This window comes from Pelobates fuscus, chromosome 2, assembly GCF_036172605.1.
Source record: "Pelobates fuscus isolate aPelFus1 chromosome 2, aPelFus1.pri, whole genome shotgun sequence".
Taxonomy (NCBI): Eukaryota; Metazoa; Chordata; class Amphibia; order Anura; family Pelobatidae; genus Pelobates; species Pelobates fuscus.
Genome location: NC_086318.1, coordinates 41,829,302 through 41,854,201, shown reverse-complemented (window position 1 = coordinate 41,854,201; position 24,900 = coordinate 41,829,302). Strand labels below are relative to the sequence as shown.

Here is a 24,900-nt window from a genome sequence, read left to right as displayed (position 1 = left end):
AGCTGCAAGTATTACAAGTTAGCATGCACACCTCCCATGTTAAATTTAGTGTAGGACCGACCAATATTGGGGTACTATGACATACTGGTGGGCTAAACATAGCATGGCCTTATGTTTTAACTGGATCCCCATATTTCTTTGGTGAGAGAGGTGATTTTGATCAACCTTATAATATTAAATACTGTATGTTTGTGTGTGCAATGTTCCTTGAACTATATCATTCACATGAGAAGCATGGAGCTATTGAAAGATACTAGATGGTGCACACTCCGTAACACTATGCCCTTTTCTGGTGGCAGTGGCTGTGCACTTGGAGTTTCCAGAGAGCTGCTCCTGACTTTACTGCAGGGTCAGGGACACTAAATCACTATTCTACCCTTTCAACCTGCTCCTTTAGTTTGAGGACTTGGATGGCTCATAGTTATGGCATCGCTGCCTTCTAGGCTGTCTGATCACGGTGAAATATAGCTCACAAACAGTCAGACTACTCAGGTTAGCAACTACTTTTATCACAGCTTCAAACTGGATTAGGCTGGTGGATAATCTAGTTTTCAGAGTTCCAGGGATAGCAATCTCTGCCCTACAGCTGTTTACGTCCACCTGTTAAAATGTGTCTGGCTCACAATATGCATTAGGGAAGACTAATACAATCTACCAGCAGAAAAAAAAGTTGAGAAGGAAACTGAACAGGCAGAATGAAATGCCTTAAAATTGTGTTGATAACTCATCCGCACTCTTCATTCCCATTAGATTTGTAGCATTTTATATCATGCTACTTTGTAAAACTTTCCATTTATGTTATGAGTATCGGGCAAATAAAATATAGAAGCCAATAAGCTGTGTGCAGCTACAAAGAAAATGATGGAAAATGCAAATGCTGATTCCCTTCCATCTGATAGTTAGAATCGTAATGTCATGCACGCTTGTTTGTTATTGCCGTCTGCAATCATCATGGTAAACAGGTTGTTCGGAGCCTTTATTGAGCAAACATGCATGCGAGAACAAAAGCTGTCATCTAGCTGTTCTTTTTCCCTTCCTTATTAAGTCCCATGGGTAATACTCAATTCTGTTATGTTAACAAAAACAGTGTTTTTAAACAAGAAGATATGGAATTAAAGCATCGCTTCCAAGAGCAGGTTTTATAGATAGCTCTAGAACTCTGCAAAATCCATTATGGTCTATTTTAAATTCGCATTCCAAGGTGGAGTTATTGAGTAGGTACATACCACTCAACTGTCCAGGATCTGGTGGAAAGCCTTGATTTGAGACTAATATAGCATTGTCCAGGACGTTTTGTTAATTGGTACAACAATTAAAAAAGTCCATTTCTGCCTTTTGGCTTTTACTTTTTACTTTTTTCAGCATTGGTTTGCTGCTTTGGTGGGATGTCTATCAAGCCACCAAACATGTGTATGGCAGTCTAGAACATCCATTTCATACCACCAGACAACTCTGGTGACATTCATTGAATTACCTCCATGCCAGACACTCTGACCACCAGCTATAAATGTCATACCTAGCAATTAATTTCTCTCTTATTCCCTTGTGCACATGTTGCCCATTTTTTTCATTATACAGGATTATAAGTTTCCTCTTGATCCGGTTAATAGTTGTAATAGTTTAGATCTTTTTTTTTACTGTTATATCCCCATATTTAAACTGTAAAGAGTTGTAGAGTATACTGTCAATATATAAATGTTAATAATTAATTATATTGAAGAATATCCTACTTTAACTGGGCGACCACACATGATTTACACTAATTGGTAAAACCTTGCAATTGGGTTACCTTTCCCTTGATGGACGATGACCCTTCTCCAAATATGTACTGGTCTCTCAGTTACGCTGAGCACTCAGTGTCCATGTCAGGGTCAGAAACCCAATCTAAATGTTGAATAAACAGACTAATTCTGAGACCTTTTACATCACAAGATCCATTTATAAAAAAAAACAAAAATAATGTGGACACATGATCGCCATATTTTCAGAGAGGACACAATTTCTTCTTAGTTAAATTCGGTCAAGGATAAAGTCTCATGCCTATCTACTCTTTTAAAATAAGATGTGCCTTTGACCAATGAGAATTTAAGGATGATTGCTCTAACTAGCAAGGATAAGGCAAGAGATCTGAAAAAGGGGAACATACGAAATAATACACAATAAAATTAATGTAATATTTAATTTTCTATACTAATTTTAAAAAAAAAATGGTTTTCCTTTAAGACAGGCAACTATTTAAATACCCAGTATTACCAACAATTTAGCATTTAAAAGATAGATTAAAAATAATTTATTTTACCAACTGGTTTCTCATTAAAAACACTGGTATAATGTATGCATGTTATGGTGTTTATAAAGTAAGAACCCTTATTAAATCTCCAGATTAGTGAGTTAGTGACACCAAAGACTGTTCTCGCATTGACTGCAGCATGAATTAGCACAAAGTGCCAAAACAGAGTCTACTGCGGGATTTAAAATATTTGTCAATTAACTGTTAATGCTGCACTTGTAAATCAGAAATACCTTCTTCTATTTGCTTTGCAGCTATTGTGCATTTTTAGTTTAAATGACAAATTAGCAAAATTATTTTCCGCGCAAGTCATAGATCCCCCTTGTTCTTTGGAATATCGTAAAAACTCCTATTTAATTTTAATTTAGAATGCTGCACTCGGATTGCATACACACATACAAAAAAAACTCACTGGGAGTTATATTGTTGAAAAGCTCTAGAGCATCTGTCAGTTTAGTTTTTTTGATGTATGTTCATGCCTTTCTGCCCACGTTGGCGCTGTGAGAGGAAAAAAAAGGAGAGATGCATTTAAACTACCCAGCCCTACTCTAAATGTCTCATTGTTGTGCGTGAGGAGTACCGCTCTCTGCTGTCTGTACTGGCCCGAGGTTAGCAAAGGCCAGAGGCAGAGGTGACTCTCCAAGGAGAGTATTTAAATGTGGCAGCTGTGCGCAGACGACTGTCTAAGGAAGACACAAAAATGTGGGTTTTAAATAATTCACAAAGACTGCAGTGTATTCATTAAAATGAAGAATGCTGTTTTTTTTTTCAGATCCCCTAAATGAGATCATATTTATTACTTTTAATTAAGTTTTAATTAATATGAGTAAAAAGATATATGAATTAAAATGCAAATACATTTACATACCTCTCGCTATGCGTTTATTTCTGTGGAAGTGTTCCAAACGAAACACTTTTTAGAAGAATTAAATCCGCAATTTTAGAAGAATAACGCATATAGTGTTACATGTCTTCATAATCACTAAAATTGTGCTGTTTCAGTGAAATGGTGTATTTGTCTGGATAAGCCAAACCCTAAAATGCAGAATGAATATCAGAACCACAAAAGGTAGGTAAACGAGTTAGAGCATTCATACCTCCCATGTGTCCCTATTTAGAGGGACAGATCATATTTTGGGTTCAAATCTCTTTTCTAGGCGCTCCATATTGTTGGTGTGTCTGAGTGTATAACAGAGCTCCACATTTATAATACTCCCAGTAATGTGTCTCTAGATTACCATAAATGTGTTTTTAAATCAAACCGTGTAAATAAGATACAGCGTTCCTGTTTCGGAATTACGTTTTAGCTGTATAAATATTTTTTAGTAAGTCACCTAAAATATCTCAGAACAGCTCCGCCCGTGGTCAGAACTCCACTCACACCCCTAAAATGAATATATCCCTCTTTGCCCATTTAAAATGTTGGGAGGTATGGAGCATATTGCAAGTCTTTATAGTTTGCAATATAGAGAATAAATAGCTTAAACGTGACTCAAGGCAAGGTCATGATAGCAGAGATACACAGAATCAATAAAGCTACCAGGACACTGGGGAAAGAAGGGTCAAATCCAAAGGCAAAGTCACAATCTGTTTCAAACTTAATTGTTCGAAATGAATCATCGGCAGAGGGCGCAAGAGCCGAGAGCATGTAAGTGCAAGCCAGACACCACGACCTAGTGTGAAGAGGGTTTAAATAGTGACTGGAAGAAGCCAATTGGATAGCATCATAATGACAAAACCAGATTGTACAAATATGGCGTTTCAAGTTTGACGCACGGATGCTTGTGTCGAAATTGATGGAAGTACCAGCTGCGTCATAAAATGATAATATGCCCCTACTGTAAAATTTGAGCTGTAGAGCTTGTTGTTGTTATATAAATGAAAATTGTAATAATTCAAATATGAATCTAAATTTGTTATACTGTTTTTTTTCTCCAGCCGTGGGACAGGAGAAACTCTATTCCAAAAAGCAATCAAATAAGCCTCTTATATTGTCCAATAGAGTAAAAATGCCGATTTTAGCCATTTAACTGCACATGTTGTATGAAAATATTATACCCACAAACAGACTCTTGTTGTACATTCCAGGACAGCTATTGAGTTCTTTACAAGTATCCATAAGCAAGGCATCGGTAAATAGTTTTGGAGTTTTTTTTTTAAATGAGAAAACATGTTATCTATCCTAATATATCCTAATATACACATTATCTTAGCTGTTTTTTTTGTTTTTTTGTTTTTAATATCACAAGATAAAACAAATAAAATATTATCAGTAAAGATGTTTTCCGACATTTCCATAAAGAATAGCTGTATACAAAAAAAATGAAATTGTATTTATTGGCACATCCATTTTTATTTTAGGTATTCCTAATGATCAATAAAAACAATGTAATTTTACAACCAGGTTTATATGATACCTGATCATATTGTAACACTTCTATTTGTTAACGTGAATAAATTAGTAGTGAATGGGTTAACATCACCCACAAATTGTCTTAATTAAAACATTCCAGAAGGATGCTCCAAGGGTTATTTATAATGAGTATTTCTGGGGCAAAGTTTGAAAAGTGGAGCTATTTCCATGGAAACCGTTGGAATGGCCCCTCTAATTACTCCACTATGAGAACTTTGCCCCAGAATTGTTTTAGAAATTATCCCTGCTGTTTTCAAGAAAGAAAGTAGCCCTGCTGTTTCTGAGAACTATTATAAATATTAATATTAAATGGATCGGGTTGAACCTTTGTGCTACAGAGCTCTTAAAAGTGTTATTTTGTTTTAATTATTCTTTTTTTTTTCATTAGCTGAGGTTTTATTTAAATATAAACATCAAAACAAGTTACATTGCATTCAGATCAAAACTTAAGCGAATGCTAAATAAAAACTCTGTGTGTGTGTGTGTTATCCAAGCGTACTTCCAAAATAGGTTAGTATTTGCAATGTGGGAGGTTTGCCTGTGTAAAAACCACCATGCATCGTTTGTGTATATATAAAAAAAAAAAAAATAGTAAAAAAATCAAATTACACAAATAAATAATTAAAAGCACACACTTGCGTATGAACTCTTCAAGCTTTCGCTCCTCGGTGCCTAGATCTTCCAGTTAAAATTCATTTTCATCTCCCCTGGAAGATGAAACCATGAGGAGCAACATCATTTACATACCCCGATGCGTGCTGTAGCGTACAAACTGGGGGTCTACGTAAGCTCCTGTGAGACTGCGGAAACCTCCCTGGGTTTTCTTGTATATGTGCATCTAAATCGCATTGTGTGAGAATATGCCATTGCTCCATCAAGTAAACACTAATTGGAAATGGCAAAGTGGGGAAGGGGAAGCTCGTTCTGCATTTTTGCCACATTTTCCCATTTTTTTTAAAAACGTATACAAGTGATAAAACATTCTTTACTTTGTGCTATGTATATCTTCAGATTGCACTGGCATTTTATAAAAGTGGCCTAGGCTCAGTTAATTTATTAATAAACTTCTCACATATGAATGTTATCAGCGTAAATCCCTGTGTATAGCCTGTGAACCCATCTAGGTCCAGCAAGAGTAAAAATATTTTGTGTATGCAATAATACATGCGTTTATCTATTTAGTTTGGTCATTACCACTTACTTAATCTCTTCCCCATCCACTACCCTCCACTGTTTCCTTACCTTTAATGGCAGGAATGGGGAGATGGGTAAACATCAAAATATCATTGAGGGAGAAAAATGACACTTACACAGTGGCACATGGTTCCTGACTATTAGAACTATTTGTAAATTTAAATACAGCACATAGATGTACATTTGTACGCAACCAAGAAACCACGGAACTCAAAAATACCGGCAGATTTACAATCAAACCTAAATGGCTGTGCTAGAGCATAGCCACATGCATGGCATTCTGCAGGATGTACGTACGCACACCTATCTCATTTCTATATCTGTAGGTAATACTTTGAAACAACACGAAAGAGATGTAGAACTTTAAATCGTATTGATAGAATAACAAAATTGACTAGCACAATATACAGGTGAAATATAATGTTAAACTGCTATCATGTCATTTTTGCATCCCATCTTGTTTTAGTCAAAATAATGGCTTAGTTTGCCTGTGGCCAAATGCTGGTTATTATTTGTGTATTTAGCCATCCACCACTTAGATTGGAAAGAGGTAACAATATGTATAGATTTCAAAATACACTACCATAGTTTTAAAGGAAACAAAATCTGAAAGGTTATGTTGAAAACACAGGATGTCTTTGGTTGAAAACTGCTGCGTTGGAAGGTCATTCATTTCGTTTTTTTTTTGTTTTGTTTTTTATAAATTCCTTGTCTGTTCTGTTAAAATATATAATAATATGCTTGGTTTATATCTGGAACTTGTGACAATGGCCCTTCTCTCTCTGCTGACAAAAATCTGCAAAAGCCTTTTATAACTGCGATACAATATGTTTTGTAGTAGGACAAACAGACTGATGGACCTGTGTACAGCGAGCCTGAGATTATTTTTCCCATTAAATGTATATTTAGTTAACAAATGTGCTAGCCAGGCAATTTGTAGTGCCAAAATGGTAGTGAGCTAGGGATAACCACACACTACAAGGATTTGGGAATTGTTATAGACAACAAATCAGGCAGCAATATGCAATGTCAATCTGCAGTTGCTAAGGCCAGTAAGACTTTGTCATGTATAAATAGGGGCACAAATTCTTGGGATGAAAATATAGTTTTACATCTTTATAAATTGCTGGTAAGACCACACCTTGAATATGCTGTGCAATTTTGGGCACCTGTTCTAAAGAAGGATATCATGGCACTAGAAAAAGTGCAGAGATGAGCTACAAAATTGATAAAAGGAATGGAGCATTTTATTAACGAAGAAAGGTTAAAAAATGTAAATCTGTTAAGTTTGGAAAAACGGCGCCTGAGAGGGGCTATGATAACATTATACAAATATATTTGGGGCCAGTACAAACCATTATCTGGAAATCTATTCATAAACAGAGGTCACACATTTAGGCTGGAAGAAAGGAGATTTCATCTAAGGCAAAGAAAATGTTTTTTTACAGTAAGAGCAATAAGGATATGGAATTCTCTGCCAGAAGTGGTAGTTTTATCAGAGTCCATGCAGATGTTTGAACTGCAATTGGATAAATACTTGCAAAAACATAACATACAGGGATATAATTTCTAATTAGTGGGGTAATAGCTGCTTGATCCAAGGAGACATCTGACTGTTATTTTGGGGTCAAGAAGGAATTTCTTCCTAGTTTGTTGCAAAATTGGAAGCGCTTCAGACTAGGGTTTTTGCCTTCTTTTGGATCAACAGCAAATACATATGTGAGGAAGGCTGAACTTGATGGACGCAAGAGTCTTTTCAGCTAGGTAACTATGTAAAATAAATTCTCCCAAGAATTTCCCTGTGTAAATATCAATAAATTAAAATAAAAACATAAACAAGATAAAACATAGCTCAACCATAGTATCTTTGCATGAAGAGATGTATTTAATTAAATAGGCATTGTAAGCACCAGGTGTCACAGCCCCCGGCTCGCCGCGAGGTGCAGTAGCACCCGACCGGTGCGACCACGCAGACAAAATGAGCCTGCCTGCACAGCGGCGAGTGGGGAACCGCTCCACCAGGTCCTCCTGGCCGCCGGCCCTTAACCAATAAAACAGGATCGCACGACCGTGCATGTGACCCACGACGTCAACGCACTCACATTCTGGGGTCAGAGGTCACCCTCTGATCAATCACAGCCAAAGGAGGGATATTTAAATCCTTAAAGTTCCCTGGTTCATTGCCCTGTTGTGGTTTCCGTTCCTGGTTCCCGAAATTGCGTTTTCTTGTCCTTGTTTGATATTCCCAGTATTTTCACATTGGCTATTCCTGACTATTCTGATTTCTGGTTTCCCTGACTTGGCTTGTTTAACGATAATGTGTATTTCTGGCTTCCTTGACCTCGGCTATCCATTGACTATCTTCTGTCTTTAACGTATTAGTCCGGCCATTCTAAGGACCGGTTTACGCTCTATCCTTTTCTGTTGTGTCTATGTAGATGATACATAGTTCTGCGTGCTGACCACACAAGCTGTCGTGACAACAGAACTAGTTCAGCTCATTGAAGTGGTTATAGTGCAAAGAGTTTTGGGTCATGTTTATGTCAAACTGTTCTTGAGAGCTTTAACCAAAACATTAAATGATTTTGAATGATGTTATCATATTACCCCTCCCATTTCCATTGGAAGGGAGGTCCAGGAAGCTGCTATGACACTTGTAAAGGTGAATTAACTCTCCCCTCTCTGTCTTACACCCTACAACTTTCAGTCATGCCATATCACTCTAGAATTTATCCTTTTCTGTTAAAAAAAAAAAAAAATGGGATTTCTGCAGTTGTATTTAGTAACTGATTTATTGAATAAACCTTTAATGGTTAAAACATGCCCCTTGATATATATCATACTTAATCAAAATATTTTTTTCTCAACGTTAACCCCTTAAGGACCAAACTTCTGGAATAAAAGGGAATCATGACGTGTCACACATGTCATGTGTCCTTAAGGGGTTAAAAACTCAACAAAGAAACATTTAAATACATTAAGGGAATCAACATAGTAAAGGAGAAGACTATATTTAAGAGAATAAAAACTACCACAACAAGAGGACATAGTCTTAAATTAGAGGGACAAAGGTTTAAAAATAATATCAGGAAGTATTACTTTACTGAGAGGGTAGTGAATGCATGGAATAGCCTTCCAGCTGAAGTGGTAGAGGTTAACACAGTGAGGGAGTTTAAGCGTGGGATAGGCATAAGGCTATCCTGGACTTAAGATAAGGCCAGGGACTAATTAAAAGTATTTTGAAATATTGGGCAGACTAGATGGGCCGAATGGTTCTTATCTACCGTCACATTCTATGTTTCTAAGAACACTTAAACAAGCAAAACAGAAAATAAACTTAGCATTCATTTCAAACAGTTAGCATTAATCCAAAGTTTTTCTAGACTTTAAAATCTAATTACCTAACTCGAAATAGAGAAGCAGATCTGTATAAAAGTAATCTGTATGTTCTTGGGAGATAATTCTTTTCAGCCTTTTCTACTTTTTTTCTCTTTTTTTTTTTTAAAGAATTAGCTATACAATAATATACTACATTAACTAAAATGGAAATTAACAAGAATTCAAAGTGAATTGAAGCCAAATATAAATGACTAATCTCTAGAGCTTTCGTCTATGTTCTAGTAATTTGTCCTAGAATGTAGGATTCTCTTTGAATCCTGAAAATTCACACGTTGGTGCATAACCTGATAATGATAAATGACAAACTCTTCATCTCTGTTTATAGTGTAAGTTGTTTATAGAACACAGAAAACGTAACATTGCCATTTCAAATGCTGGCCCCAAATATGTTAAAATATATATAAAAAAAAAAATTACAAATCTTTAATTCAGATAGTTGAATTTTCAGTTACTTAGTTAATTCTGCGAATTTGGTGATTTTGGAAACCATCCCAAGTACAAGTGTCCTTGGAAGCACTTTTCTTGTTACAGAATAGGCGGTAGCCCAGGTCCCTTAAAAACAGATATAGCTAATATCAAATAAGAAAGAAAGTTCCAGTGCCCCTCGGTCGTGGGTAGCAACAACTTTCAATAGGGTCTTTGTCAAAGACGAGCACAGTGAGTCAGTGGAACTTACTATTCCTAATATAAACCTTCCAATTAGTACAAAGAATAAAATACGTTATTTCACAGGAGAAGACATTAGCTTATCTCTCCAGTATGCTGATCAAAAAAAGTCAAGTCAGGATGTCATTATATTCTTAAACCCATCCGTCTTAAAATAGGCTGTCATCGGAAATAGTTTATGCTCAGCCATATTGCTTGCTGAAACTGTCTATATACTGTGTTGATATTTTTTAAATTCATTAGGCAGGTTTCCTGTTTATACAAAATACATTTCTGGCTAATTTTGGCCATATTGGACACAGAGCATCATAAAGGAGTTCAAAGAGAGATATCTGGCTGCACAGTGGAATGTTGGGAAAATCTCAGGAAGTCACATCGTTTGATTGGTTGCTGACATCATCTGTTCTATTCATCCTTTATTATTTGCAATCTTTGATTAGCTTTGTGCACATGCTGTATGATCCTTTTATACATAGTATCATTTTTGTACCATCAACCTGCTCATTGAATATCGCTCTTTTATTATATACTTGTTCGAGCAGGGCCCTCATCAATCTATCGTACCTCTCAAAATTTGTAATACAATCAATAAATAGGATATCGCACTTTAATTAATATAGAAAAATGTTGTATTGAAATATTGTACAAATAGTGTCTGATGTGATGTTGACTCTATGGGCGCACAAATTAATTGTGTTTTCCCTTTGAATGTATTGTGAACATAGGTTCTGATTTTCTTTTTTTTTGTACAATATTTCAATACAACAATTTGCTATATTAATTAGAGTGCGGTATCCTATTTATTGATTGATTTTAGAATTTTGGAGGTAGAATTTCAGGGTGACCTTGATACCGGCACCGATTTCTCTGTTGAGTGCCATCATCATAAATTTTTTTCTGTATCAAAATTTGTAATAGTTTGTCTCATTTGTTGTTAATTTCCCCTATTTATAACAATAACTATATATCATTTCCTATATAAATTCCAATAATAAGAATATTATCGTGTTTACTTGAATGAATAAATTATTTAAATCAGTTCTAAATTAGAGACAGTCACAGAGACGACGTGGGAGCGCATGGGGTCTCCCACAGGCTATGTCCTCGCAGAGAAGATCATTATACAGTTAGTGTACAGTCAATACCCGCAGGTTACTGACTTTTGCTACATTTGGCCGGCCCTGGAGAGAGCTGTTGGTTGACCTTTAACACTTCTTGTTTAGTCTTCGCAAAGCTGGAACTTTTAGCTACCAAGAACCCCCTATAAATATTGATTCTATCTCTCACTGCAGCAAAACTTAACCATAGCCTTAGGATGAACTTCTGATATACATTCTATTTTGGAACACTAAACATTCACTCTATTTTATATATTTGTGTATAAATAAATGCATTTTATTTAAAGGGAAACTGTCCCTTCTTAAATTATACCACAAGCTAACTGCTTACTAAAAATAGTGCTAAGATTTTTTTATAATGTGTTTTATATTCTATATTTATATATTACCGATTATATACTTTGCTCTCCACCATTCAACAAAGTATAGAAATGTACTGCACATAAGCACATATGGCACTGCTGAGGAAAATGCCACATAGATCGGAGTTATATAAACATAGAAAGTAACGGCAGATAAGAACCATTCGGCCCATCTAGTCTGCCCAATATTCTAAATACTTTCGTTAGTCTCTGGCCTTATCTTATAGTTAGGATAGCCTTATGCCTATCCCACGCATGCTTAAACTCCTTTACTGTGTTAACCTCTACCACTTCAGCTGGAAGCCTATTCCATGCATCCACTACCCTCTCAGTAAAGTAATACTTCCTGATATTATTTTTAAACCTTTGTCCCTCTAATTTAAGACTATGTCCTCTTGTAGTGGTAGTTTTTCTTCTTTTAAGTTATACCCTTAACATAGGTTCCACTAGAGAGAAGTACCTTTCTTACTTAACTATTCTACATCATGCACCCCAATGAATGCTGAAGTAGTGTTTTAAAGGATGAAGGAACAAGGAATTGTTACTTTTTTTTTGTGATACCGCATCTTTAAATGTTCTTATATTAATGTCCAAACATCTGAAATATATTGTAGTGGGGTTGATTCACAATGAATTTTAGTGAAATAAAAATGGCATTGCAAATTTAGTTTGCAATTCAGTTTTTAATTCATCACTAGACAATGCAGGTCTGACTTTAATATTAATTAGGCCCTGGGCAAGACTCTGCCTCAGCATGGGCTGTAATGTGAGGGGATAGGGGCTGTAATGGGGAGACATGAGCTGAGGGTAAAGTATTTAAAAAATAAATAAAAATAAATAAAAATAAATATACTTTTTCCCCAAATCCTGTGACTTACCTTGGGCAAGGATGGCAATATTCCTTATCACTGGTGGTCTGCTGGAGACACAGTGCAATGAAGGCTTCCCTGGTGGTCCAGTGTGTATTCTCTCGAGAGTTACATAACAACGTCCTAAACACTGGAGCTCACAGAGCCATGCTGGGCTGTGCACTTTCCAGGCTTAAAGATGGCCACTTAGTATTTAACATTGGAGCGTAGCAGCTGGCCCACACAGAGCGTAAAAGGGCCCTAGCAGGCCCCCTCCCTGGTCAATCTGCCTCGATGTGTAAGGGTCAACTGTTGTGGGCCCCTACAAATTATGAGGCTCAGGGTAGTTGCCCCTTTGGCCCTACAGTAAAGACTCTGTATTTAGTGAATACATCTTTGTCTTTTTCAGAGAGATCAAAATTATCTTAGTATATCGTGTCCAAATGTGGCTGTTTGTGAAGAGGCATTGTTTTGATCTCGACCACTGCATAACCGTGATCTGGAACACCCAATGATTGACCATTACCAGAAAAACTCAATGTTTGTCAATGTGAGTCCTGACTGGAAAGCCCTACAACCATCGATTGTTACAACCTACAACTTCAGACTGAAACACCTTGTTACTGCTCACCCTGCAATCAAGGGCTGAAACGTTTATCTATGGCTTTTGGCACCACTTACATAGTGGGAAATGCAATGAAAAGCAAATTGTTGTGATCAAAACTGAATTCTAAAAGTTTTACTGTAAGTTGGATAATTTTCCGCATTGGAAAATTGCATTTTGCATTTCATGTGACTGCAATAACTCTGATAGTTGGTAAATAACACTTATATTTAGGCCAAATGCACCACAAGATCATCAGACACTCCGGAACATTTTAAAGACATTAGAAGATGTCTGAATGTATATTCCATATTAAAATATTAACAAGCATCTTAAAGTAATTATTTTAAGCATGCCTGCTGAAATTGTTAGATGGCTAGCAATTAAATAATTAATCAAGGCAATATCACTCAGAGGTTATTAGTAATGTCACTGCAGCAGGAATGGAAACTTGTTTGTAACAATTTTTCATATAATCTTTACATTGCCAGAGGGGCGAGTTACTTTCAATCGTATGATTTTATCCACCCGTGAATGTAATGTGTGGGTGTCTGTGTCACGAATCGGTATTTCCTTCAGCAAGAACGCAGGGTTTAGGAAGCCTAATGGGTAGCTGCACAGCCCCAGGTGCTCCAATTAGGTGTACAAACGAAAGCACAGAGCTTCAGCCTGGATAGGGCAATCCCAACGGTAAGCAGCTGAAACGTTGTTATAAAGGACCCTAGGCTAGCAATAACAATATACAGGTCACTGTGCAGCACTAGCCTCCAGAGGCAATTTATGGGAACATTTAGGGACATTTTTTTTTAGAAGAACAACCAGCTATATATTAGGTTATTATGTGAGTCAGAGATTCACATGGAACGGATGCTCTTTTAGTGAAGTTCTTATATTTAAAAATAATTGTGGTATAAACTGTGTGTGTATATGTATAAGTAGACAATTCAAATAAATAGGTAATAAGTATTGTAACTAAGAATTCTATAAATGGATAGTATACAGAAAATGATGAATCATTGTTATTATTGCAAGGTTGGCATGGTTTGGATAGTGGGAATGATGTAGTCTGGAATAATATGGTTTTAGGAATAGATAATAAATCTGAGTTTCTTAATATATTTTTACAGAGACTGAAATGATCTGACCTTCATGGGAAACTTCTTACATTGTACTGTAAGAACACCTTCAATAGACTGTTCACAGTGTTGAGGGGTCTTCACTACGATTAAGAAGGTAGCTGCTTGGGATCTGGTACATTTATTGTCCTTGTTCCAACCAGTAGACCAACTGAAATACAATAATATTGGGCCCTAACCCAAAGTTTAAAAACCAAATGAGACTGATCTTTCTTACTCTAAACTGCTACGATATTAACATACAGAAGTAGGTTGAGTTAAAACAGCTTTCATGAAGCAGGTGGGAAAAAAGGGTCCATTTATTATCTGGCATGGATAGTATGTCGAAAGGGTTGGTGGAGAACCGAGGACAACATGCTGCCACAGACATTGTAAACTAAACATGGGTTGACAAAAGGGGAATTAGAGACTAATGGGAGGGTCATATGGTCCACAGCAGGGGAGGGATAACTTGTGCAAGGGAATGGGGAAATCCCCAGTGCAAAATAATCTGTGATTGACTAGCAGGAAGGTGATACAAATGCTTGGTTGTATAGGGAGAGGTATTAGCAGTAGAAAGAGGGAAGTGCTCATGCCATTGTACAGAACACTGGTGAGACCTCACTTGGAGTACTGTACACAGTACTGGAGATCGTATCTTCAGAAGGATATTGATACTTTAGAGAGAGTTCAGAGAAGGGCTACTAGACTGGTTCATGGATTGCAGGATAAAACTTACCAGGAAAGGTTAAAGGATCTTAACATGTATAGCTTGGAGGAAAGACGAGACAGGGGGATATGATAGAAACATTTAAATACATAAAGGGAATCAACAAAGTAAATGAGGAGACTATATTTAAAAGAAGAAAAACTACCACAACAAGAGGACATAGTCTTAACCCCTTAAGGACAGATGACGGATATATTCCGTCATGATTCCCTTTTATTCCAGAAGTTGTGTCCTTAAGGGGTTAAATTTGAGGGGCAGAGGTTTAAAAATAATATCAGGAAGTATTCATTTACTAAGAGAGTAGTGGATGCATGGAATAGCCTTCCAGCTGAAGTGGTAGAGGGTTAACACAGTAAAGGAGTTTAAGAATGCGTGGGATAGGCATAAGGCTATCCTAACTATAAGATAAGGCCAGAGACTAATGAAAGTATTTAGAAAATTGGGCAGACTAGATGGGCCGAATGGTTCTTCTCTGCCATAACATTCTATGTTTTTTATGTTTCTATGGTTGAAGGCTGGAAAGTTACTGACAGTTGGAAGGTTGGTATTTCTCCAGAAAGAGGTATGACATTTTCAGTTCTATGTAATATGTCCTAGATGTCCATTGTAGGCAGCATATAGGATACAGTTTCTCTGTATTTCGAAACTATGTAGCATTTATTTCCTAATTAACCCAACTGCATTCACGTTGGATGAAGCAGGTGCAGAAGTGCTTGGATTGCTGTAATTAGCCTCATAATTAGGCATTGCACAGAGGATGCAAATTATTGATGCTAGCTATTGCAAAACTTGAAAGATGTAGAATCAGCATTGTAAATAGCCCCCGACAATCCTTGGCCCCAGAGCGTATAAAATCATTTGTGTTCTGCCTCTAGCTCAATGAGATGCAGTGACTTGCTCATGCATCCTGTATGGTTATGTTTGCATCCTGAAAATCTCAGTTTTCTTCTTTCTAATATTTGTTTACCGCCCCAGGCTCTCACAAAGTATTGTCGAGTTTTATTTACTTCAAAACATTAATAGGTTTAGTTCGTGTGGCCTCTAAATATTTCTGTATTTTATAAGTCTAGGTTAAATTGCTCTTTAAAGAAATATAAAAGCACATATACATTGAAAGAGTGATCACTGACCTCAAGAGCTTACAATCTGTCCAGACAGAGTGAGGTCTTCGTTGAATCCTTAACAATAGATCTTTATAAAAGAATACAGTAAAATATAACTCACATTCTCTATAGTGTATATAGTGTAGCATACAGAAAGGTATTTTCATGAAGCCTGTGTGATAGTATGTATTTATGAAGAATCATTCTCTCTTGTAATATATCATGTCCAAGGTCAGTCACTAATTGTCGAATTAACCCATAGAATAATGGAGTTGTTTAATATTAAGACATATTAGATGTTCTCAGCCACTGAGAAAGCCCTGTGGCTCATATTAAACAAGAAATGCAACTCTCCTGCATAGATATATTTGAGACTCAGACATAGAAGATTTTGATTGATTGTCTTAATATTTGTATAATGTTTTATTTATTGAGAACACTTTTTTTTCTGTGTTCCCCTGTTTCCTCTAATAGTTTAGTAAAAATGTAGCATGGGGCATTTTTTGATGTGGGTATGGCTTGTGAAGCTCCTAGATGGAGTTGCACGTCCAAAAAAAAACCCACATGTTTAATTGAATAATAAACTCATTCCTTAATTCGATCAGACCATCCATTTATCAAGTTAAATATACAGGGTTTCATGGAGCTAGTTTGTAGCCTAAAGAGGAATCGTCATTTTTCTATGGCTTTACAATTCACAATTCCTCATTCTATAATGTCCATAAACCCTATTGTAGCATTTACTGGGGTATAATGTGTGACTGTCAAGAATTCCAAACAAAGTGAATTTGAAATTTTCTGTGAAAATAAGCAGATTGGAAAATTAAAAGTATCCAAATCACCTGTGTTTACAGCTTGGCAGTTCTGACCCAAAAATGGAAAATTCACTTTGAATTCCTGATAATTAGCATGTTATTGGAAAAAAAAATCGGAGAGAATTATTGAGCAGGTCGCAATTGGCAATGCCATCAGAGCCTAGCATTCATGAAACCCAAATCTAATAATTCTATACACATTCAATTAAATAAGTGACAAAACACTGAATAGCGACAAACCTTAAGTAACCTATCAGAGTGTGCTGTTACCTACACAGTGGCAATGGTTTCAAATCCGCAGCCTCAAACATGATCTGTTCTTTCATTTCTGGCCAGAATAGTTGTCTTGACAAAGTACATGTACGACGTACTAATTAAAATAAGAGAATGGCTGCTAATAAAAATAAGCACAGGTTTTTCTCCTTCTTTATATTGTACATTTTAACATCATTACAGCTGTCAGAGCTGTTCCCAAGTGTAATGCTTTGCCTCCCCACCCTTGACTAAGTTTTCTTAGTACAATATGCTCATATTGTGTTAATAATGCATTGTGTGAAAACCCTATCTAGGCTTCATTAGCTGCACCACTATTTTTTTTCTACATACTTGCTAACCACAGAACCATAATAAATTCACTATTTGGGCAGAGTGCAGAAGCGTAACCCTTTACGCTGTGTGTTTCGAGGGATTTGTGTGCACAGCTGGTAGCATTAATGCCTTTCCTTTCAGGCCATTGTTCCTGCAACTCCGTTCTTGTAATAGCAGAGAGGCATGGTCTGTGAGTGCAGTCATTTGGGACTTTGCGGGGAGTGAGCAGAGAGATCTGTGCCATTGAGTGTGCACATCATGCGTACCCCTCTCTATCGCAGACTCTGTATCACTTATGTGATATCATGGTCATCGAGGGTAAAAAAAAAAAAAAAAAACTGATGCACCATCAGATAAAATGGTCCATGTTCAAGGCTTCATAGGACCTGGGTACTCATGGCAGCTGTACCTACTCAGTGGGACCAGTAATGGTCACCCCACTTCTATAGTGTGCAAAGTTTTCTGTTTGCTGTGAATTATTTATTTTTGATGCTTATTTGATAAACAGTGGCATATGTTCATATGCCTAGCAACTGAAATAGAGACTTTTTTTTCTACAATTCTCTTGATCTAAAGAGGCACTTCAGACAGCTTGTTGAAAAGCTTTTTGTGTGAAGAGCATGTCCTATTTTTCCATTTTGGAAAAAGTGCAGATTTTAATAGAAATTGGCACTTTTACATTTAACCTTGTTACATCTATCTGGCTTTCAAGCAGTCAAGTCATTTTACTTCCTGGTTTGTTTAGCTCAGTGGAGTTAAACTCAAGAGGCAGCAATTGCCCAGAGCACCTGCCTTGCAAAGACTTCTCATTGAGCTGCAATGAGACGTCTGCGATTGGACAGTAACAGTCTGGACGGGGTAAGAAGGGGAGGGCTTGCAATAGCTGCAGACAAGATATCTGGGAATATACAATGTATCTCCTGCCACATGTATGTATTGCATCTAATGCAGGCTTTATTGTGTGCATTCTCCCGAGGGACTTTGCTTTGCAGCCCATACTCTGGACATGTATTGCAGCTTCCAAAGGCATTGTGTATTGCTGTCCTACAGAAAACAGCATGTGCTGTCTGAAAGGAGCTATGTAGCTAGCAGTTCATGGACTGGAAAGGCAAATACATTTTTTTGCTCACAAAACTCACTTCTATCTTTGTGGATGACCCTACTCACATATAGTATGCAATCTATGCGTTTTATTGCGGAAGACTGCTGGAGTCACGAGGTATTATCATATATGTCTGAAACTTCCATCAATATGAGTGTTACAATATGTCAGAATTACCCCCCTACCTCCCAAAGGTGAATCAAAAGTAAGGCATTTCCCAAATATCTGTAAGAAATGGTAGCAAAATATGTGATTAGTCTACAGATATTTGGGTGGATCCTTATCTTTTTTAATTTTTTAATTTTATTTTTTTCTTAATGGGCAAGCTATTGAGTTTCTCTAAGCTTTTGTCCGTTCTCATATTCTCTGTTTTTGTTGCAATGCATTAACATGGCTCTCCCCAAGTTCAAAATGTTAATCCAGACGTGGCACCGTGCTCACTGTGCCTAGAGAGGTATCAACTACACCTCGTTGACTAGACCCAAAGAAGGCCAAAGCAATAGTCCGTGGTTGCTGTATCTCTCGTGCAGAGAAAACTTGCCTGCATTTGAGTTCTAGACTGCCCTTACGGATGGGATTAGTCTAAAACACCTTGGAACCGGTTCTCTCTGTAATGGAACAAGTGAGAAAAAACTATTGAGACCTGAGCTGGGATTTATCGAAGGGCAAGCTACTGAGTTCCTCTAAGCTTTTGTTCGTTTTCAGAGTTCTCATATCCTCTGGTTTTGTTACTTTTGAGTCACCCTGTAGGTAGGAAGTTATATGACACATGATATCAACTAATATATTCTGCTCATTAGACTTTAAAATTTGTTTTGAAGAAAAAAAAAATGTTTTGGCCAAACCTTTATGGTGTTTCAGTTCACACTAGTTGAATTTCTTCAATGCAATTATTTCAGGAAATACGATTCAGAAAAAACAAAATGGCCTGGAAACTGGCCTATTAGTGTACTACTATAAATATATATATACAGAAAGAAATGCTTTCATTTTAATTATGTATTTACAGATCATTATTAATGTTTCAGTCCTCACAAGGACTTTTTTCACGATAAATGTGTACTGACAACAAACACATTTAAATAGTGCTGGAGAAATCAAAGTGAGGGTGAGACAGAGGAATGAAAGAGGTTTGGGAGTCATGATGGAAACCGGTGGAGTGAAAAAGCAAATTAAAAGACCAGCACACAAGTCCATATATCACCAACAACACAACGGCACTAGTAGGAGAAATAGACAGAGGTGTGATTCAGACACATAAAGCAATATACATTGTTTCAAACAAGTGCAACCCATGTATCCAATAAATATTCATAAACAGAATGCACCCTCTGTGCTTCCAGAAAATAATCACATTTGTGACAAAGTATCAATCCATAAAAAACTATCACAAGTTCTGTGTAACTTCGAGGATTATTCCAAGCGGCATTATTCCAAGTACTCATATAGTAAGAAATAGCTTGTATGAAAGCACTGGCAATAGCCAAGACAAGACATGATGTATGCATAAGTAGCCCAGTTACCTCACATAAAACCAGAAGGGTAGCTATATGGACAAAAACCAGGATATTGCAATATATGCTTATCTCTGTATGAGTGAACTGTGTACTAGGTTTGTTTCATTGAGTTGTTGCGGGCTCATGGCATCTAAAGATCCCATGAATGCTTCCCTGTTCAACAGTCACCCCCTGAGTAATTTAGGAACGTGATCAATGCCCTTTTCATGGACTGAAGGCAAGGGTTGGCTGACTTCATAAAAATGTATTTTTGGCATTGGAGAAAACCACAAGCAGCATTGCATATAGTGGATCTGTGACACCGTATCCACTCACTCAAATTGTTATTCATCATAGCCAATGTATGCCATGCCACAGGGTTACAGAATATGGAACACCACAAAATCAGACACACATACAATCTGGTACCAAATCTGGTCAGATTAACCTAAATTACATAATTACATAGTTACATAGCTGAAAAGAGACTTGCGTCCATCAAGTTCAGCCTTCCTCACATATGTTGTTGCTGTTGATCCAAAAGAAGGCAAAAAACCCAGTCTGAAGCGCTTCCACCTTTGCCACAAACTAGGAAAAAATTCCTTCTTGACCCCAAAATAGCAGTCAGATGTCTCCTTGGATCAAGCAGCTATTACCCCACTAATTAGAAATGATATCCCTGTATGTAAGTGTAGGTGGTTGGAAATCCTGCCAGGCGTAATGTGATTGCAAGCTGTAAGTTCCATGCAGCAATAACAACTTGGATTCTGTGGATTGTCTGATTTGGTCAAAATACTTGAACTGGTCTTAATGGACCAAAATGTGTCTCAGATTGGAATCCCTCCTATAATTAATCTATGGTGGTCTAGAATAAATATTATGTATATATATTGCAGTACATTCTGCCATTCTATTCACAGATCCAGTGACAAGTAACCAACTGAGGGGAAAAAAGGGCGAGCAGTAAATATATATGTATTTATTAAATATATGGATATATAAATATAAATGTTTGTACTGATCCTCCTTTTTCTGTCTGTGGGTCACTTCTCACTTAATCTGTGTCTAAAATCAACATTTAGTGGCTGTCCCATAACCACCAATCATCTCTTTTTCAATAATAATCAATAATATTTTCTTTTTTTTTTTTTTCATTTCATTTTTTGGTGCCGCGGACAGAACTTCAAATCACTAAAGAAACAAAACAGTTTTTTCATTCCTTGTTCCGTGATTCGCACTACATATATAATATATACTATATAACCAACCAATTTGGACATTATTATTATTATAATCATCATTTATTCTGCAGCTCTTTACAATCATAAAACGGGCATATTAGACACCAAGTAATTTGCATACGGAATATAATGCAGACAAAATACCCTGTTCAAATGAGCTAACAATCTAGGCATTTTTCTTGTGGGTTTAATACATTTTAGATGTCTTGTCTAATGCACCTGCTCATTTAGCAGCTAAGTGAATAAAGAGTAGTATTTCTCTAGGTAACATTGTATAATTGAATAATACAGGAAAATATATGAAATTGGATTCACATGCTTACAAAAAAAGAGGAAAATAGGCATGTGTACCACTTTTACATGCTCCATCAGTACTTTACATCACAACGTGATAAATGGCCTCTAATGGGTTCAAAATTTGCTACACACTGACTGCTGCTTCAAACTTCTCTCGAAAAGTAGGGAACTATCAGAGCAAAATAATATAATAATCCATTTCTTGCAAGTAATTTGAAAAGCAGTAAACATCCAAAATCTACCCTAATTGAGTTTTTTTTGTGTGTGTGTGTTGTTGATTCTCATTTATTTATTTATTTTTGAATCTGTGCCCAATAAGAATTTTTTTTTTCGCAGCTATCTGTTCGAGGTTTATCAGTCTACTTAGCGGGTCTTCTTTCTGTAGACAGACCTTCTGTACCCTTAACAGAATGTTTATTGTTTATTGAATGCATGCATGTATCGAGGTATCTTTTATGATTCTATCATGAAATGTGATTCATGGCTTTTGTTAAACCCGAACGGCGTCAGTATTCACAACTGAATTTTTGGAGAAAAAAAAATGTAAATGTACATTTTTTTTATATATGTATATAACAAGATTCAAGATGGGTTTACGCTCCAGTCAAATAAAAGATTAAAAACTAGAAACATGCAGAACCCAAAGGACACAATAGTCTTTTTCGTCCATTATGAAAATGACAAAAAAGCTGATGATGTTTCAGTGTGTCTAATAACCTGCTCACTCTCTCCTGTATGCAGTGACCCATTTCAGTACAGAATAATTAGCCTTTCAGGCACTGCCGTGTTTCTATTAAATATATATATAAGCTTGCAGGGTGACATTTACTTGTCTGGGTTTTGTAATTATACACTGCACGATTTCTGTTGCATCTTTTTTTTTGTTTTGTTTTTTCTTAACAATTCTTCTGCATTAATTTTCTGTTGCCGGTAACTCCTTGTTATCCAGATACAATATTATGGGAGAGGTTTTTCAAGATAAAGCCGGTACTATTGTGAGGCTAAATTCTAAATAAGGAGCCACCACTGTGGAAACCAGTAGAACATCTCTCTACGTTTGGAACTTGTTTTGCTTTGATATCCAAAGTGATTTCAAATCGAAATTAACATTCTAGGCAGAAATAACATTTAGCTGTCTGAGAGAATTATGTTGCCAACACTTCCCTGTTTGTTGGCAGGGTGTTCATAGCCCATATCCATTGGGTCTTCCTCCAAACCAATGGAAAATGCACTAGTCAAGTACAAGACCTGTTCTATTGGAAACTCAGTGCAATGACCACAACTGGAAGTGAAACTGGATCGTTGGGATTCTCTTGTAGACAGATCAAAACCTGAACAATATTGTTGACAATTAAGCATTTCTGTGAGATTCTACGTAATAGTTTATGCATTCTCATGATCCTTTGATATTCAGTAGAAACAGACTCAGAAATTGTGATTTAAAGTAAAGAAGGGAATCCATACTATGATGCCATACCCATGCTGTGATAATCTGGGTGGAGTGGGCAAGGCCCTGAGGAGTCATGCCAATAAGGGGTCCCCTGGCGGGGCATTGACTCTAAGGGGTGGACTTGCTCAGAAAAGGGGCGGACCATCCATTGACGAGCTGTTTGGTTGGCCTCCAGCTTTCAGGACCATGCAGAGAGTGCTGCAGAACCACTATCTGCGTGGTCCTAGTACCTGCTGCATAGCATAACCGCAACAAGTGCTGCGCTCAATCTTGCTACCCAGGGACAGTTTCCTGATGTCGACAGATGCAGGTCACAAGGGAACTAAAGTGGGAAGGTGGGACAGGAAACTGGAAGTGGGACAGTTGGAAGGCATGAATTTATTCCGCTTGTTTCCCTGTTTCTCTTTCCAAAAACAATGTAATCACTACCCAATCTGATGCAAAGCGACACATGATTACGTCAATATAACCACTTTTCTTTTTCTTTTTGGTTAACCCCCAAATGTTTCCATTGCTACAATAAGAACTCTGTGTACTGTAATCAAGGCTGTGATACTCTTTTCAGCCAATGTGAGTCTGACAAGGAAGTTTATAAAGTTCTGTTTAGTCAGCCAAGATCCAAAATCCTTTCCCATTTCTTAGAGCTTGATAAACCCTGACTATAACCACATAGCAAGGTGTTCAGAACTTGTTTCATATAAAGGGCTTGATTCTTTTATATGAGATGACAATAACTCAGTAACCGATGGCAATATCTCCATTTTATGCAAGAACTGCTATCCAGTCACCAGAGTTAAGTTTATCTCTCTCACGGTAGTCCTTGGTTTCCATTATTTTAAAGTGCATTGCTTGTATTAAATTGCAACATTTCTCCTGTATAAAATAAAACATGCTGGAACAATTACATTGGGGTGGATTCTCAACATTCACATCGAACTAAATGAAAAGCATTATATATATATGAGTATGTCAACTGCAGTTTGTGTAAGCCTGGTCCGTGCGGTCCCACAATTATTACATTATTACAATTTTATTACATGTCTTCTTTAAGACAGGCTTTTCTATATAGGAGAAATGTCTATTTTATCTATAGTTTGTTAAACATTGTAGAAAAAAGATTGAGTTTAGTAAAAAATGAAATAGTTTTCAGATCACCCAATGGTTGTAACTCCTCTGTGGCTAAGATTTAACAGTTCTGACCTTTGTTAAACCGATAACATTTTAACATGTTAAATCAGATATCGTGCCATTCTCTCACGCTCTAATCATAGAAGCGCAGTTACAGTTCAACGTGCACCAAGGTAGGTCCTTAATGCAGTGTGGTTATTTTAGGCAGTCTGTATCAGAAATGAGTGAGCAGATTCTTACTGACTGCACAGTTGGAAGATCATCTATATGCTAAAGCCGTGTTCATTCCTGAATCTCTCTGGGGGTCTCGAGGGACACGACTCCACTAATGGAATGAGAACATGAGTCCTATGTCTCATACTTGATTTAGCTTAGTAATAATTTCATTGTCAGCCAGTTAACTGATTGAGAGGTTGGGGGTTATGTTTGTTCTCAGAAATTAATCACACAAACTGAAAATTATTGTTTATATTAAATATAATTGCCTTACTTGATGTGCACGGAATCTTAACATCACTGTTAATACATAATTGCCAAGATTACATTGTTCCTACAGGTCTTTACCACATTTAAGTCACAAACTGTTCACACTGTGCTTCATAATCGAATGTTTATCTGGTAAGAAATCAAATGCATTGTTAAGGTTTCGCAACTCAAGAACTAGTCGAAATCATTATAATGTTAATTTTTATGTTGTGTTTTTTTGTTTTTTTAACTCCATAACGAGTCGACTTGAATCTAACTTCCTATCGGATACTTTATGAAGCCAATATTTCCATTTTCTATACCTTTATCCGAAAAAAAGCTATGTTTTTGTTTATCTCCCTCTTTGTTATATCCGCATATCTGTATGTTTTTATAATAATAATTATTATTATTACTGTGTTTTGTCGTTGCTGTTTGTAATATTCGAAGGTTCCTGTTATTTTAGACATGGTGTC

At 36.7% G+C, this 24,900-nt stretch overlaps 1 protein-coding gene across 1 annotated transcript in view; it reads left to right on the top strand.

The window, feature by feature from the left end:
• KLHL29 (kelch like family member 29) overlaps window positions 1-24,900 on the top strand; it is an 830,662-nt gene that overhangs the window by 610,010 nt on the left and 195,752 nt on the right. The gene's annotated exons all lie outside the window — the stretch shown is intronic.